The sequence below is a fragment of the Mustela lutreola genome, chromosome 11 (genome assembly GCF_030435805.1).
Source record: "Mustela lutreola isolate mMusLut2 chromosome 11, mMusLut2.pri, whole genome shotgun sequence".
Lineage (NCBI taxonomy): Eukaryota > Metazoa > Chordata > Mammalia > Carnivora > Mustelidae > Mustela > Mustela lutreola.
Window position 1 is genome coordinate 44,170,884 of NC_081300.1, and position 17,748 is coordinate 44,188,631.

The 17,748-nt window shown below is 37.8% G+C and overlaps 1 protein-coding gene across 1 annotated transcript in view; it reads left to right on the forward strand.

The window, feature by feature from the left end:
- Positions 1 to 17,748, forward strand: part of CHST9 (carbohydrate sulfotransferase 9) — a 233,054-nt gene that overhangs the window by 100,412 nt on the left and 114,894 nt on the right. The window lies entirely within an intron of this gene.

The following is a 17,748-nucleotide window of genomic DNA, read 5'->3' on the forward strand; positions in this document are numbered from 1 at the left end:
CAGTGCCATTGCACATAGTAGGGGCCAATACTGCTGACTAATATAAAAACAAATTTTTAAATTTCCATATTTTTATTACTTGGCCTTTAGCTGAAAGTCCTGAGGTAAGATAAAATTTCATTTACCAAGTAAATCTTTTCATAAGGGCAATCTTCCAACTTCCAGTGCCTTAAAATTGCCAGTAATCTTAGAGAATTCTAATTTGGCATATACGCCTGTGCCCACCACCTTTCCCAAGTATCTACCCCATTATTCTATGATATGTGAGAGCTGCCAACAAAAAACCACATTGTTCCTAACCACTCTCTTCACTGCATTTTTTGGTCTCATAGCAAGACAAAATTTGTTTGTTTGTAATTTTTGGATTCTGTAAAAGATAAAATCTGAATTAATCAAAAAATGTGTAAACAACCTACACCCCTGTCCCTTTTCTCTTTCCCAACCTTAGTAATCATCACAGACAACAGAGCAATGTACTACCTCTATGACTTTGCTCTTAAATGTTGTTTGCATTCTTTTAAAGCCTGATCATTAATACAAAAAAAAAAAAAATGTGAAGGCAAGAAAATGTCTGTTCTCCTCACAGATGTGATCACCTCCATAATTGCTCCTTGGGGAAAGATTATTTATATTGTTTCTAAAATGCTGATGTTATGATCCTATAGGTACTGGCTTAAAGAAACTTTATAGTTTGAGAGAAAGCTAAATTAGCCACAGTGGTAAACCAGATGGCTCTTTAAGTTCCCTTTGTATTCATGGATTCTAATATTCTGTGTGACCAAAGGTGACACAAAGGTCTAAAGACAAAAGCAGGACAAGAACTCTGGTTCCTCAACTGGTTCTTTCCCACCTCTCATCATTCTAACCTTTCTTTTCAAATCAAAGTGCTAGTCACTTTGATACTGTGTTGAATTTCTAGCTTAAAATAATATTTTTCAACAATTGGAAAATCTTTTTAAGGCAACAAGATCCTTGTAGGGCACACTAGTTACCAGGGTTATGAGGAACCTCCTTTTATTAAAATGGAGCTAATCTCCCTCAACTGAGTCACAGTTTGTCAGTGTGTCTGATTTTTATGAGAATGTGAAAGAAACTTTCCACGAGGAAGTGAAGTCAGAGATAGATAATGGACAGGGCTCACATTAATGGGAAAATTTTGAGACTCATCATTTCAAAGAATACAAACTCAGTCCCCACAAATCTGTATTTGTGAAGATAGTCTGAGTTTTCTAAAGGTTGGGATCTGACCTTTGCCAATGTAGTCATAAATATCACTACCTTCAATTTGTGATGCTCATCTGAACAGATGCATCTTTAGATGTCAAGAACGTCATGGGCATCCCTGCTTCTGAGGTCCTGCCAGGACTTCTTTTTATTGTTTGTAATTCATTCTGTTCAGATTCTATGTCCTGCATGTCAAGTTAGACCATGCTCCCGCACCCTCTGGGTGATAGCAGCAGATCCATCTCCAAGCTGGGGAGATCAGTATTCGTTTGTGGACCCACTCAATCTAAGCTATCTTGTGGCATGAATCATGATGGGAACCAAAGAATATAGAAAGAAAATATAGTAGACAAAAATATTACCCATTGAAACAGGAACTCCCAGGACCCTCACTTTTTGCTTGGTTGAGATTGGTTAATTCTTTGTTTATGGGATCTTGGACTAAGATGAAAGCTTTGTTAAGTTTTTATTCAGAATAAAAAATAACTTCCTAACAAGGCAACCTCTCCAGGACTGGAGAAAATGAGATTATGTTAGTAAAAGTGTGTGCAGGTTGAGCCATCACCTGTAAGGAAGGGTGATAAGAGATTCACAAAGAGTCTGATCATTCCTAAAGTGCTTTCCAATTTTGTGTCTATGATTCTATTTACCATTATTACTTTTTGAAATGGCTCTGCTATGTGTATCTGGATCAACACTCACACACACATACAGTCCTAAAGTGCTCACATTTCATTATATAACTGAGTGAATCATGTTCCAGAGCTTCAACTAAGTTATTTTGGTGAGTTGTTCAAGAAAGCATATAGCTAATGGGGCTAAGACTATAGAATAATATTATCCTATGGTCAATTTAGCTTCCTTTGGGGAGAAAGTTATTTGACCCTGATTGAAATCCTGGCTGTAGTTTCAAATATGATGCTCTTCTTGATAAGCCAGGAATAAGTCCCAAGGAAATATGCATAACCTGATAATATTATCCATTTTGGAAAAATAAGTCAAAGCATATGTCTTTCAATACTGAGCGCAGAAACCTGTCTCGAATTCATATAAAATGGCCAGCAAGATCAAAGCTGAATTTGGCTATTTGGTAAAGAACATTAAAAATACATGCTGACATGATGATAAAGAGGCAAAATATCAAGGGGCAAGTTCCCCATATCATCAATTATCTATTTGCCCTTGATCTTCTCAAGGACCCAATCTTCTTACCAGAAAAACAGGAAAAAATGACCAAGTGTATTCCACAAATTTTATATAAAACACCATTTAATTTGAAGAATTTTAACTTGTCAGAAGAAAGACCCCTTTTTAGATCCTTTGGTATTAAAAAAAATAAAGCAAAAAATATAAAGAAGAATTCTCACAGAAAAAGGTGCTTCATAAATCTTTGTTTAGAAAAGATATACTAATTAAAGGCTTACTAAGGTAGACTATAGAGACACCATCTGTTAAATATATATTGTTCCAAATTTTTTAGAGAAGGAAAACACTTTCAACTCTAGTCAAGTATTAATTAAAGAACAGTCCCTGTGGGCCAGAGAATTGGAGATATAGATAGAGATGATAATGAGTATTTTTAAATGAAGTTGCACACTTTCCATTTATGACATTAGATCATCCCTAAAGTTGGAGAGGTTTTGTTCATTTGCATTATTTGCAAAAAGTTACTGGTAAAGAAGATCAATATTATTTTTCTCTCAACTCAAAAGATGAGATTTATTAACAAAAATTCAGCAAATGGTAGAACGTCTGCTTTGCAGCTCAGTCTCTTGCTTACTTTTGACTGTGCTTTTCCCTTCTTTGAAATGTCCTAAGGCATCAATAGCACCTCCGTTTTAAAACGTATAACACATATTTAACATGCAATGATTCAGGATAAAAAAATACTTAAAAAGATACTTAATAAATTCTTCCATCCGTATAGTAACAGCATGTTCACTTTATTGTATGTTACTCATTTATTAAATGCAGATTTTCAAGTAGATTCTTAGATAGCATTTTTCTACCTACTATTACTATTTTTGCAGTGGCTTTTGCCTTGATTCTTATATACTTCAGAAAAAAAAAAATTACCCTCAAAAATAAGCATTAGATGACCTAATTTGTTATTGTTTTCCTTATTGATGACCAACATTAAACTTACAAAGTTAACAGGCAAATCATGTTGGGACAAATACATTTAAGTAAATTATCATTATTTAAAAGCCCATCATTTAAGAATAATGAGAATCATTATTCCAGTTAGAATCAAATCTGAAAATGTGTATCATCCTAACTTACTTATAGCTTACAAAATCTCTAGTTACTCAATAATCCTGTGTTATCTATTTGAATGTTGCTAACAGAGTAGATCTTTAAAGTTTTCATAAGAAAAAAGGGAAAGAATTATAACAATGTGTGGTGACAGATGTTAACTAGACTTATGGTGATAATTTTTCAATGTATATAAATATCAAATCATTATGCCATACACCTGAAATGAATACAATGTTTTATGCTAATTATATCTCAATTAAAAAAAAAAAAAAACTCTTCACTTGAACCCATCTCATTTGGTGTCACAACATGGGCAGAGAAAAAATCCGACTAAGCAATTGTAAGTTGATACATTCTGTCTGCTAAACATTTTTGTGATCCAAGCTTTGTGCTTGATATTGTAGATGTTATGGTGAATAAAATATAGCATTTATGTCCTCAGTTCATTCACTTTCAGCTGGGGAAGAAAATGAACAGATGATTATAATACAGTGTGAAGAGTGCTTTTTATAGAACTACTGACTGTCATGCAGGTGTCAAAGAAGACATCGAGGGGGGGCGGGGGTGTTGCCTTGAGTTGAACCTTAAAGAAATTGGAGCTTACCAGGTAGAAACTAATAACCAAGTCAAAAAATGAGCAGAAGACATAAACAGATACTTCTCCAAAAAAGACATACAAATGACTAACAGACACATGAAAAAATGGTGAAAATCACTAGCCATCAGGAAAATATAAATCAAAACCACAATGAGATGCCACCTTACATCAGTTAGAATGGCAAAATTTAACGAAACAGGAAACAGCAAATGTTGGCTAGAATGTGGAGAAAGGGGAACCCTCTTACACTGTTTGTGGGAATGCAAGCTGGTGTAGCCACTCTGGAAAACAATATGGAGGTTCCTCAAGATGTTAAGAATAAAGCAACCCTATGACCCAGCAATTGCACTACTAGGTATTTACCCCAAAGATACAAATGTAGTGAAATGGAGGGGCACATCCAGTGTTCATAGCAGCAATGTCCACAATGGCCAAACTGTGGAGGGATCCAAGATGCCCTTCAACAGATGAATGGATAAAGAAGATATGTACATATACACAATGGAAAATTATTCAGCCATCAGAAACGATGAATACCCACCATTTACATTGACATGGATGGAACTGGAGGGGATTATGTTAAGTGAAATAAGTCAAGCAGAGAAAGACAATTATCATATGATTTCACTCATGTGAAACATAAGCAATAGCGTGGAGGACCATAGGGGAAGGGAGGGAAATCTGAAGGGGGAGAAATCAGAGAGGGAGATGAACCATGAGAGACTGTGGATCCTGAGAAATAATCTGGGGGTTTCAGAGGGGAGGAGGATGAGAGAGGGGGTAACAGGATGATGGCTATTGAGGAGGGCACCTGCTGTGATGAGCATCGGCTGTTATACTTAACTAGTGAATCACTGAACACTATATCAAAAACTAATTATGTACTATACAGTGGCTAACTGAACATTTAAAAAAAAAAAAAAAAAAGACCAGGGGAAGCATATCCCCAGTCACTCAGGAACTTTGTGCAGGTATAAGAAACATGTCAAAGTGGCCACAATATTATTTAATAAGAGAAGGACGAATGTAGCTCCTTGCATGTTTACTACTGGAAATGAAAGCTTCTTGTGAAATATTGTATTTATTTGGGGAGAGATGTTCGGGAGTGGAAGAGTGTGTACCTCTCTGTTCTTTCCCTGATCCCTTTCTCTCATCTCTGAACTGCAGGGGACTGAGCCCTCTTGGACTTTTGTGACCATATCACAGGGGAATGCTTATGTGATGGTTGATTTTGCTGTGTTAGGTACTTCCTTTCCCATTTGCTAACGTTTTGTAACACACATTCGGACCCTTTTCCCTTCTCTTTACCCTAGAAAAATATAATCAATAAACAAAACCTTTTTGGTACTAAAAAAAAAAGAAAAGAAAAGAAAAAGGGAAAGGGCTGGCTGTCCAGAGAGACAAAGACAAGAAAAAGCTTGGCCTGTTGAGGGTGCTAATAAGATGAGAGCACAGTTATAAGCAGACAAAAGGCAGGGCACTTGGCTCCAAAAGCTGGCATGAACCAGAATCAACAGGCACCATTTTGCCATTCCATGGAGTTGGGACCTTATGCAGTAGATACCAGAAAATAATGAAGTACAAGGAATTATACCATCTGTTTGCATTTTCTAGAAATCCTTCTAGAGGAAGTATGGATTGGAAGGTGAATTCAGTGGGGGCAGGGAAATCAGGTGGTATGCCACGTTAATTACTTAAGAATAAAAAGTCGTAGGCCCAAGGGGTCTTTACTAAGACAGTGGCATTAGAGAGGGAGCTAGAGAAAACAGAATGAAGATACATTTACAAAATAGAATTGGCCTGTTAGATTGTATAGAAGGTAAAGGAGGATGACTCTTCGATTTCCAGCCTAAGAAATGAGATGAATGGTCCCTCTTGCTTCAGAAGAAGGAAGAATTGGTCAAGCATAACAAATGCCACAGAGGAACCAAATAATATAAGCACTGAAAAATGTCCATTGGAATTGGAGGAAAATATGTTGGTCACCCCTAAGAAATGATTTTTCAGGAGATCTGAAATGGAATGTAGAGAGCATTGGACTCCCTCATGGGCTGAATGAGGGAGTTATAAACAAATGAGCACAAATGCAGACTTGTTCTCTCAGAGTTTGTCAAGTGGGGTGGGGGGAAGGCAAGGAAACAGAGACATAATCATGAAATCATCAAGTCAGGAAACTGATGTTTATGGAAAACCTCTTTCTGGCTCTGGGCGTGGCCCCTTCTATTGGACCCTCAAAACGAGCTTATAAGGGTTGTGTATGGTCAACATTTTAAAAATTAGAAAACTGAGATGTAGGGGAGTCAATTCACTTGCCTTCAGAGGTCATGTATGTAGCTCAAACTGGCTATAGCCAGAGCATTTACACCACAGAAATAGGCAAACATGACAGACCAGCGTTGGTTGATTTGTATGACAGTGTGCAGCCGGGTGTGGTCTGTGCCACGGCAAAGCCAGAGCAGCTCCCACCGCCCACACGAGAGATCTGGCCAAGGTCACTTGGTTAGCTGAACAGAGAACAAGAGTTGAAACTTGAATCCAGACCTGCGACCCACACCCAGCCCAGCAGAGGTGCTAAGGCTTTGCTGAAAAGATAAGTGAATATTCCTTCTTCATCTTCTATCCGCAGATGGCCCAGGTTGGGATAAATGAAGTCTCATATTTATCAGTCCTCCAGTTCTAAGGTAGCAATTTTCTGCTTCGGCCTCCCAGGCTATCCATCTCTGGGTGTGTTTGCTTTTTAAAATAGCTTTCCTGAAGAACTGGCTCTCTGAACTATGTTAATGAATTCTATTTTTAAAAAAATAACCAATTTTCTCTGGGTTTATGGTTTCACAACAATATGTATTATTAAGTGAAATAAAGTATCTTAGATGCATTTTTCCACTCACAAAATGGAAGACTTACATACAGCCTGTTCATTAAAAGAAGTCCTGAAGAGGTTATTTTTAAACAAACTTCATTTTCCAGCCAGTCGAATTTATGATAGAGGGGGAATAACCACACAGCTGTGCCACATTATTTCGAAAATACCTTAAATTCTATTGTACAACACTGCATTTAAAACAGTGCCTTGACGCAAACTAAACAAATCTGAAACGGTTAGAAGCTAATGGAGGAGAAATCGCCATGTCTAACCACACAAAGTACAAATGTGAAAACGTATCCCTGAAATTCTCTCCACCTATTTAATTTGGATTACTGTTACAGCATCTGGGGCTGGGTGTATTTGCACACAGTAGAGACTGGAAACATGGTTTCTTTAGGTGGTGGGGGAGACCTGTAATCTCGAAGGGCATCATAAATATTTCACCTTAATGTGCTGCGCCTCCTTGCATAACTGAAAAGGCGAAACTTACCTGAGTTGATTCTTGCACAACTTCTATGTGTTCTTTTCACTTGGGTGAGAAAGTGAAGAAGAGTTTGCTAATTTTGTTAGCCAAAAATTACTTCTGGCTTTCATCTTAAAAATTTTGGTTAAAAAAAAAAGCCACAAGGAATTCGCAATTAAAAACACAAATACAAATGGACTTTCAGGAGCGGATAGAGCTCATTCAGGCAGCACAGACCACAAAGTTAGGTCCCCAAAGTCAGGCTCATGCTACTTTGAATGTCCTGTGGAAGTTGCGTGAAAGAGCATTCCACGTGTATCTATGTGTATCTGTGTATTCTACGTATATCAGTCAGTATCACAGTAATTACACTTTAATCCAACATGATTTGGGAATGAAGCATTCAAAGTATGTGCATATTTTGATTAGCTAAAAATGGCAAAGGATTAAAAAATGTCCCCAGGAATTGAATATAGCTGATCCTTAGGCTTTCTTCTGAAAGGAGTCTTAAGTCATGCCTGATTTTCCCACAGAGAAAACAGTGAACTTGTATTTCTAACCGAGGAACAGATGCCCAACTTTTTTTTTTTTTTCATAGAAATGACCACAAACATTTTAATCAACTGTAAAAGATATACTTGCACACTGTGTAACTTCTAAAGTGAATGTAAGTCATTTGAGCTGAGTAATACAGGAATTGATCATATAAACTGTCCTATTATTTCACTGCAAATTCCTAGATAAGAGGATTGGCAGGGCAGGAGAGAAGCCATGACGCTGTAAGGAAACAAAAAGTCCCTGAAGACAGCTTACTGCAGAAATGAGGTTATGACTTGAGTGGAGGAATTCTGAAAGGGGCGGAGCCTTAATTAGAGAAGTGGATGGTGGGGGTGCGGTGAACACAGTGTTGGAAATATCAGCACCAGAGGACCAGAAGCTGCTGTGTAACCTGGCCAACTAATTCATACTGAGGGGCTAATGAATGGCCATGAATTCATACATTATTGATTCCAGATAGCATATATAAATTTTATTCGATGTGATCATCCCTGTCTTGGCTTCCATTTGAACCATTTAAAGGAGCAGAGGATTCCACTGGTCCATACCTGGAACACTTTGCCTTATTGGAGTCCTCTCAGAACATCTCTCGAAGGCTATCTCTGCTTGCTTGACTATCTTTGCATACGCATCTTCACTTTGCACTACTTATTAACATGACTGCAAATCTTTAATATATTTCTCACTGCACAGGAACAACCTGCATTTCTCAGCCAGTTGTGGCCCTTTCCTCCTCAAAAAGATCCCTGAAATGCAATTCTACCCGTACCTTCTCTAAAAACACACAGCTCTGTGTTTCATTGATACACTGAGACAAACAAAACACCACATTCAATTTCATAATAATTTATTTGCTTATTTGGGTTTTTTTTCTCCTTCACTTGCCTACCTCTAGATCAGCAATCCAGTAGTAATATAATGCAAAGCATACAAGTAAATTTAAATTTTCAAGTAGCCACCTTTTAAAAACTAAAAAGAAATAGGGGAGATTAAGTTAATAATATGTTATTTAACCCAGTAAGTTCAAAATATTCCTTTAAAAATATAATCAATATAAGGAATAAGATGCTAGAAGCAGTGCATGTGGTAGGCACGTGTGTTACAGCAGAGATTAATGGAGTACAGGACACTGTTGTAGCACTGGGTGCCTGCAGCAAGCAGGCCTTTATCAGCAGCTGCCTTTATCAGCAGCAAGCCTAGTCCTGGAATGTCTTTTTGGAGACGGGTGTCCTTGCAGGTTCTATTTGCTTCCTTTCTGAGCTATGCTTTCATGAAATTTAAAAAAAAAAAAAAAATGTAGTAAAAACAAAACGAGAAGTTGCTTGTGTGGTTCTGTTTCACCCCTGGTGCCTCCCACAGGTCCTGGAAGAAACAAACTTTCAGGAAGTGTATTAGTTCAACAAATGAAGGAGCACGTGGCTTTGTTAAATCATCGGAGGCAGAAAATGTCCCTGTGGATTTCCTAAGGAAAGAAGTCCTTAAGACTTAGGGGAGAGAATTGCAAAGATAGGACAGGAGAAACCCAGAGAAATTGAAACATACATGAGAAGGAGATGGACACCCTAGAATGTGCCTTTGAAAAAGCACTAAGAATTCTCTCCAACCAACCCCAGAGTTGTAAGCATTTCCTTACCCATAAATTACACTGAAAACCTTATTAATTCTGCATATAAATTTCTGCGTCCTAATTCAATTTGGAAGTGAAGTCATTCATTTATTCATTCATTTATTGGAGAACTATTAAAAGCATATTTATTATTTGCTACTATGTGTCAAGGGCAAAGCACCAAAGTTCTATTTGAGATGGAGAGAAATCTCAAAGATATTTTTTAAAACGTTCTTTGATTTGATTGTTTGGGGAAGTAGAGGATTCAATGGTATTTTTTGAATTTTGCCTTTAGATTCATGATTGATGAATCTTGATTGCTCTGGAATGAGCCTATTTGCCTGAAGAGATAATGAATATTACCTTTTCAGTGTCACTGCAGCATTATAAACAAAGAACAAAAATCCCTTTTTTTGATAATTCTGTCATTATTGCACTTGTTGATTTTCAGTATTCTGTTATTATTTTAAAAATTATTTGCATGCAGCCTTTCTCTCTACCTGCCTTTGTGCTAGTGGAAATGGGAGTCAACATTTAGAAGTGATCTGGGGGATGGACTGAGAAGAGATTTTAGAGCATCTTTCACGTTTATCTCTGACCTTTATCACATTCCTTTGTTGCATCTCTTTTAATTGCAATCAAACGCATTTATCGTTAACTCATTTGTCATTGATATAGGAGCCACTAAGTTTTGGAAAATAATAGATTATGAGGGACGATTTCTCTATGTCAAGGAATGTCCAATTTTTTTTTTTTTTCCTATTGCGGAGCAAACCTAACAAGAGCTTGCATCCTTCCCCATGTTTGTCGCTAGCCATGCCTTGTCAGCGGTGAACAGTAGTGGTCCTTGTGTGCCAGTGGGACAGCTGTGTGTTGACTTCCCGGGCATTTTAAGGGCATTTGTGAAAAGTCAAGCTAGAGCATTCAAAGCATCCTTAATCAACATGTTTGTGGTATTACTTCTATAAAGTTAAATCAAATGTGTCATATTCAAAATGCGTAAGTTGTACTTAATTCGTGTAATTACAGGGTTTTTTAATACTTAAAAATGGCAACATTAAAAACCATTACCATGGTTTAACTGAAACAATTTTTCATCTAAAAGTACCAGACATGTAAAAGGTTATGACTGTATTGTATTGTGATTTTTAAATTTTTTTTATCAAAGTGTAATTGATGAGCAATGTTACATTAGTTCCAGGTGGACGACATAGTGATTCAACAAGTGTGTAACTTATGCTCAGCACAACTGTAGGTACCATCTGTCACCAGACAACACCATTGCACTACCATTGGCTATGTTCCCTATGCTGTACCTTTTATCCTCATGACTTGTTTATTCCACAACTGGAATATTACGATATTTTTTGATTGTTGAGTATATGAAATAATTAGCATCTTTTTTCTCTTTATTTAACCTGAACCAAAATGCAGAATATTTTTTGAAAAGTAAAATGTAAATTCACAGCCAGAATTTAGTTTACCTTTCTGGCATTTATGGAGAAAACAAGAAAAAATCATTTTCCTCCTCCACATGAAGAAGAAAATCAAAAGAGAGATAACCAATTGAATATTTTTTAACTCTACAGCAGAAGTCTTTAAGTAACAACTTCCTCACACAACTGGGTTAGGTCCTGGTTTCATGTTCAAGAACCAGTAATGTTTTATTCTTAGTGTTCTGGTTATAGTCACGATGTTTGAATTTTACTGAACTTTACAGAAAGCATTTTAAGATGGCAGTAGTCAGAATCTTTGAGAGATTTTACAAACAAAAACTAAATGGCCTGAAAGATAAAATTCTTTACCTCTTGTTTTTAAGTAATATATAGTGATTGTTGGCAAAAATAGATAAAGTGAACAGATGCCTTGGGTCAGCTTGTATTTTTTTTTTTCCTTTTCTCTCCAAAGACTACCACACAGGGTCTAATATCAACACAGCAGGATCTAGTACAATGTTACTTAGGCACTGTACTCTTTCAACTAGTAAATTATCAGCTGTAACATCATCACTCACGAAATAATGTCAAAGGAAGATCTTTGTTCTGGGTGAAAATTAGATTTGCCCATAAGATGGGAGATATGATTGAACTTTTAGTTCATAGTTATTGATAGAAATGTAAATACCAAGGCTAAGATGTCACTAATTTAGATTTTTTTTTTTGACATTTGACTTCAGAACTTGAACAAGTAGTATAATAAAGTATAGTTTTGTACTCAAAATGAGAACATAGTCAGTACTTAATAAAGGGCCTATCTAAAGGACAGACAACAAATGTGTCCCTAAAGCAAGTAGATCTTCTCCAGAGCACTGGGATGGAAAACTTAAAAGTGAAATAATTCAGAGCTTCATAAACCAGCAAAAATAAAGCTGTTTATCAACCCCTCACTCCCCCACCCCCAGTCCCTGGTAAGTTCTAGAGATCAGCTGTGCAATAGTGTACCCATCCTAAACAATTCTGCTGTATTGTACACTTAAAAATTTGTTAAAAGGGTAGACTTAGGTTATTATTCTTACCACAATAAAATAAAATGTAAAATAAATTAGTTAGAATAAACAGTCAAGCTCTACATAGCAGGAGGCACTGATTAACTAAACCTAGGTATAGTGACACTAACACGGTAATCAAAATGTCAAAACTGATCATAGGATAGTCCAGACCTTCATTCAGGCTATTTAAGGTTCAGAAAATAATGGTCCCATCCATTAGCAGCGTGCGGTTGAGACTGCCTGGCTCCATCTGAAGTAGAGAGAAACTTGATCTTAAGGAATGAAGTTTTCCATTTTTCTGTTGGTTCATAATAAAATGTCAGAAGAGGGAGACCTGGGTGGCTCAGTCAGTTGGGCAGCTGCCTTCAGCTCAGGTCATGATCCCAAGGTCCTGGGTTCAAGTCCTGTATCTGGCTCCTTGCTCAGCGGGGAGGCTGTTTCTTTCTCTGTCTCTGCCTGCCACTCTGCCTGCTTGTGCTCTCTCTCTCTCTCTGGCAAATAAATAAATAAAATATTTATAAATAAATAAATAGATAAATAAATTAATTAAATGTCAGAAGACTAAAATAAGGAAAGCATGGCAACTGTGCCTTTGTTTTTCCTCCTGTTGAAACCCTATAATGCAATTCTAGTCACATGATATTTCCAGAAGGGGTTGTTTGGTTGGACAGTCAGATCCCGTCTTCCGGATATTTCAGGCAAACAGATGAAGGAAGAGGGGTTTCTTCCCACTTCTTTCATCCCTGAAACTGGAAAGAAAAAAGAAATGAAGGCAACTCTTCTTCAGTTTGGGGAACTTACCTACTAAGGAGGATTCCTATCTCCTCTGTGTCCATCAGACGAACTGATGCTGTTTCTTGTCCTCTTCTCACCAATTTGAATCGTCTAGCGTGTGTACTCAACCTGTATTCACAATTGCATCATATATGGCGAGACACTGCTATGAAGTACATGCACTTTTGAATTCTGCCCATGAATTCTGCCCATTTTTATTTTAAACTTTTTAACTGTTTTTTTCTAATTATAAATAATCTGCTTCAGTAGGTTCATATTTTTCTCTTTTTTTTTTTTTTTCAGTTTGTCTTTAACCATGAGAAAAGATAAATTTAAATACTTTAGCTAGAGTGGTGAGAGAAGATCTCTCTGAGGAGCTGGTATTTGAACTGAATCAAGAATGATGTGAAGGAACCAGTCATGAAAAAATCTGACAGAAGAGGGAATGGCAAGTACAAAGGCCCTGAGGCAGGACAAGCTTGGTGGATTGAAGAAACAGGAAAGAAAGCCAGCATGACTATAGCAGAGTGAGCAAGGGTGAATATGTAGGCAGAGTCCAACTTATATGGAGCCATGTAGACTGTTGTGAAGAATTTCAGTTTTATCATGATCACAACAAAAAAATCACTGCAGAATTTTATGCAAGGAAATTAGGTTTTTTTAAATAATTTTGAGGGTTTTTTTGTTTTGTTTTGTTTTGTTTAACATTTTATGTATTTATTTGACACAGAAATACAGACATTGAGAGAGGAAATACAAGCAGGGGAAATGGGAGAGGGAGAAGCAGGCTGCCCACTGAGCTGAGAGCTTAACATGGGTCTTGATCCCAGGACCCTGGGATCATGACCTGAGCCGAAGTCAGATGCTTACCCGACTGAGCCACCCAGGAGCCCCCAGTGAGATTTTTTTTTTTTTTTTTTTTTGGAGAATTCTGGCTTGGGGTGGTTTCTAGAGGGCAAGAATAGAGGTCTGGAGAACCTTTACAGAGCCATTATAGTAAGCCAGGAGAAAAATGAAGTGGTCTAGAGTAGGATAGTTTCAGTGGAAATAATGACACGTTATCAGATTTAGGATGTATTTTTGAGGTAGAAACAGGTGTGGGTGACTAAGAGAGGGATAACGGACGGCTCTAGGGTTATGGCATGAGCAAGTTGGTAATAATACTGTTAGCTGGGATGTGGACCAACAAGAGAGGGCCAATTTGGGGAGCTGGGGACAAAAGGAGATTTCTACGTTAGATACATTAAAATTGAGATGATTATTACCTACCTAAGCAAAGACACTTCCTGGGTATCTACTGCAGTTATCTAGGTGAGAAATAATAGTGGCCTGAACTAAGGAAGTGGCAGTGGGGCTGGGAGAAGGTGATGGATTCGGGAAATGTTTGAAGAAAGAATAAACAGGAACTTGATTATTAATGACAAGCAAGCCTGTCAAGGGAACACAGGAGGAATCCCAAGGCCTCTGATTTGGATGACTGAGGGGTGCCGGTCACTGACAGGGAGTCCTGGGGCAGAGGCATGATTGGAAGATTTTCCACAACTGTGGAAAAAGGGTATGGAGGTTTCTCAAAAAGTTAAAAATGGAACCACTGTATAGTCCAGCATATCCCACTTTTGGGGTGTTTGTTTATCCAAAAGAATTGAAATCAATATCTAGGAGAGGTATTTGCACTCCTGTGTTCACTGCAGCACTATTCACGATAGCCAAGATGCGGAAACAACTTAAATGTCCGTTGAAAGATGAGTGGATAAAGAAAATGTGATATATACATACAATCAAATACTATTGAGCCTTTAAAAAAAAAAAAAAAAAAGGAAGCTCTAGAACATACAATAGTACGGGTGAACCTTGAGGACAGTATGCTAAGTGAAATAAGCCCGACCTCAAAAGAAGAATACTGTGTGATTCCATGGACATCAGGTATCTACAATAGTCAAAGTCATAGAATCAAAGAGTAGAATCATGGTTACCAAGCAACAGGGGAAGGGGAAAAATAGGGAGTCACTAATCAATACACATAAAATTTCAGTTAAGCAAAATGAGTATGTTCTAGACTCCTGCAGTATAACATTGTGCATACAGGCAACAATCATATTTCGCACACTTAAAAATTCATCAAGAGGGTTGATCGTTGTATTTGCAGATGATATTCAGGTTGAGCGATTATCTTCCAGGAGATTGAGTCCAGCAGAAAAAAGGAAACAACAGAGGCAGACCCCATGACCAGATTGCAAGGAAGGCACTGGCCATTCACATAAACCCAAGTCTTCTGGCTCCAAAATCGGTGACCACTCCCTGACCCCCAGCTGCCTTTTTAGAATAATGGAAATTCTGTGTCTGGGAGGAGCCTTGGGGATTATTTGGTGCTAATCTTCATTTTATAAACAAGTGGAATGAAGCCATAAGACAGTAGCTTATTAAGAGTCACACACTGGGGTGCCTGGGTGGCTCAGTGGGTTAAAGCCTCTGCCTTTTGGCTCAGGTCATGGTTTCAGAGCCTTGGGATCGAGCTCCGTGTCGGGCTCTCTGCTCAGCAGGGAGGCTGCTTCCCTCTCTCTCTCTGCCTGCCTCTCTGAGTACTTGTGATCTCTATCAAATAAATAAATAAAATCTTTAAAAAAAAAAAAAGTCACAAACTTGCTTTGGAGTCAATCCATGAGGATGTTGGGAGCATTCCTATTGTGCTCTAGTGCTGTTTACAAGACTTTTTTTTAAGGAAATGAAACCAGTCTCATGTATGCCCTCTGTGTGCCTCGTGCCCGACTCTCCTTCTGGAGAGAGCAGGGTATAAAGGTTAAGATTTCCAGCCATAGTCTCAGACCCCCAGGCCTGGAGTCCCTGCTCTGTCCCTTAGGAGTTGTATGACCTCAGCCTCTCTCAACTTATTCCCCTTATCTGTCAAATGGTGGTAGTACTAGTATTATCTCATAGAGTTGTAATGAGGATTGAGTTGAGGTAATACCCGTCAAGCCTTGGGCCTAAGACTTAGCTCATGGTATGTTCACAATAAATTTTAGCAATCTTTTTTATTGCCCTTGGTATTACTTTATATTACTTGCCTCTGTCCTTTAGCATCTAGGAGGGAAATGTTAATAACCGACACCCAAGGGTTTATTTCCATGTAGTGGGAATAAAATAAGTATTTGTTGAGACAGTGACAGAAGAAGGAAAACAAGAAGGAAGAAAGTGAGTGAGGGACCACTTAGCACTAAAAGATCTTTCTTCATTGTCGGGCTCATATGCTGAAAAGTGGAAGTGTAGAAGTTGTTTTTATTATTGATATTACCCATTTTTTTGATCTGCAAAATATGCGGCCAGCATTTTTCATGTGGTATAGAAAAGATCAAGAAGAAAGGGGTATCTTTTAAGCATGGAAGACCATTTCAGAGGTTTGCCCATTCCTGTATATTGTACCTTGCTCCTGTGGACTGTCTATATGTGTTAGAAGTGCAGACAGGATGGAGACAAAATGCTTTTCCTTAGTGACCTTGAGTATTTACACAACAGAAGCTTCTATAGATCATGTGGTGTTAGGGTTAGGAGCCTTGACCCCGTGGCTCGACTCCCTGGTTTGTTTCTCACACTTGGCAATCTTGCACAATTCGCCGTAATTTTATGTAAGGGATAGCCACTTGACAGCATGAACATTTTTATGAATTTCTTACAAAGTCATAGGAATCTTACTACCTTTCTAATTTACTTCTCGAAAGAAACAGTACAATGGGAACATGAGCAGGAAATATACAACGTAAAGAGGGAAAAGGTGGGGCCTGCATGATAATGAAAACCTATTTATTTATTTACTTCCTTGCTTATTTTTGTCCTGTTTACTAGAATCTTAAAGCTGAAGTGGACATTACGATATTTTGTAGTGGAACAAATTAGGACCCAGGGAGACTAGGTTCATTGGTTTCCCTGGAGATGGCTGTAGAATCAGACCTGCCCCTTTTCAGTGCTGTTCTGACTTCAGAGGCTGCTGCTTGGACTCGCCTTCTCAGCACCTCCCTGGATACGGTCTATACTCTATTTCCGACAAACCATGACATGAAGTTCTAGGTCCCCCTGCCCGGGGAGCCTGGCATGGGCACAGGTGCCCTTGGCAGCCAGCAAAGCACAAAGGCTTCTCCAGCAAGAATGCAGCTCTGTGAAAAGAGCACTCAGTACACACAGTGGCACCGGATCTTGCCCTCTTTCTCTCTTTTATTTGCATTTCCTTTCAGTTAATTTTGTTAACTAACTAAAAATCAGTTAACTGATTTCGCAATGCTTGGAAAAGGAAATAAACGTCCTTGCTCATACGGTCTTTACATCTGTACTCATGTTAATTAAATAATCAATCCATTATTTATAATAATGCTTCCAAAAACATATTGAAATGAGATCTGCTTTAAAGGAAGGAGGCTTTAAATCTAAACCACATCTATAGCCAAATGATTGCAATAATTATTTTTTTAAACCAGATCATTTAAGAATGAAATAGCTATTTTCGAAGGCATATAAAACTGATGTCCCATGTATGAACATCTTGCACAATTTAAGATAATTTTATAGAAGGGATACCCATTTGAGATCTTAACCTTTTTTATGAATTCCTTATAAAGACATAGCAATCTTAATGCCTTTCTCATTTGCTTCTCAAAGAAATAATTTGGAAAATGCCAGGAAAAGAGACATGGAAAGCATTTAACATAAACTGAAATCATTAATACTTAATGGAAAAACATAATAATCCATTCCAAGGCATTTTAAAACAGCCACTATACGATCATCCCTTCTAGGAGGCCGCAAAGTTCTTAAAAACCGGTGCTTTTAGTCTTATTCAAAGAAGGACTTGATGGAAACAGAACCTGTAAGACTCAAGGATTAGAAGGAGGTGGGTAGTGAGGTTCAAATGCCTTCAATGTCATTG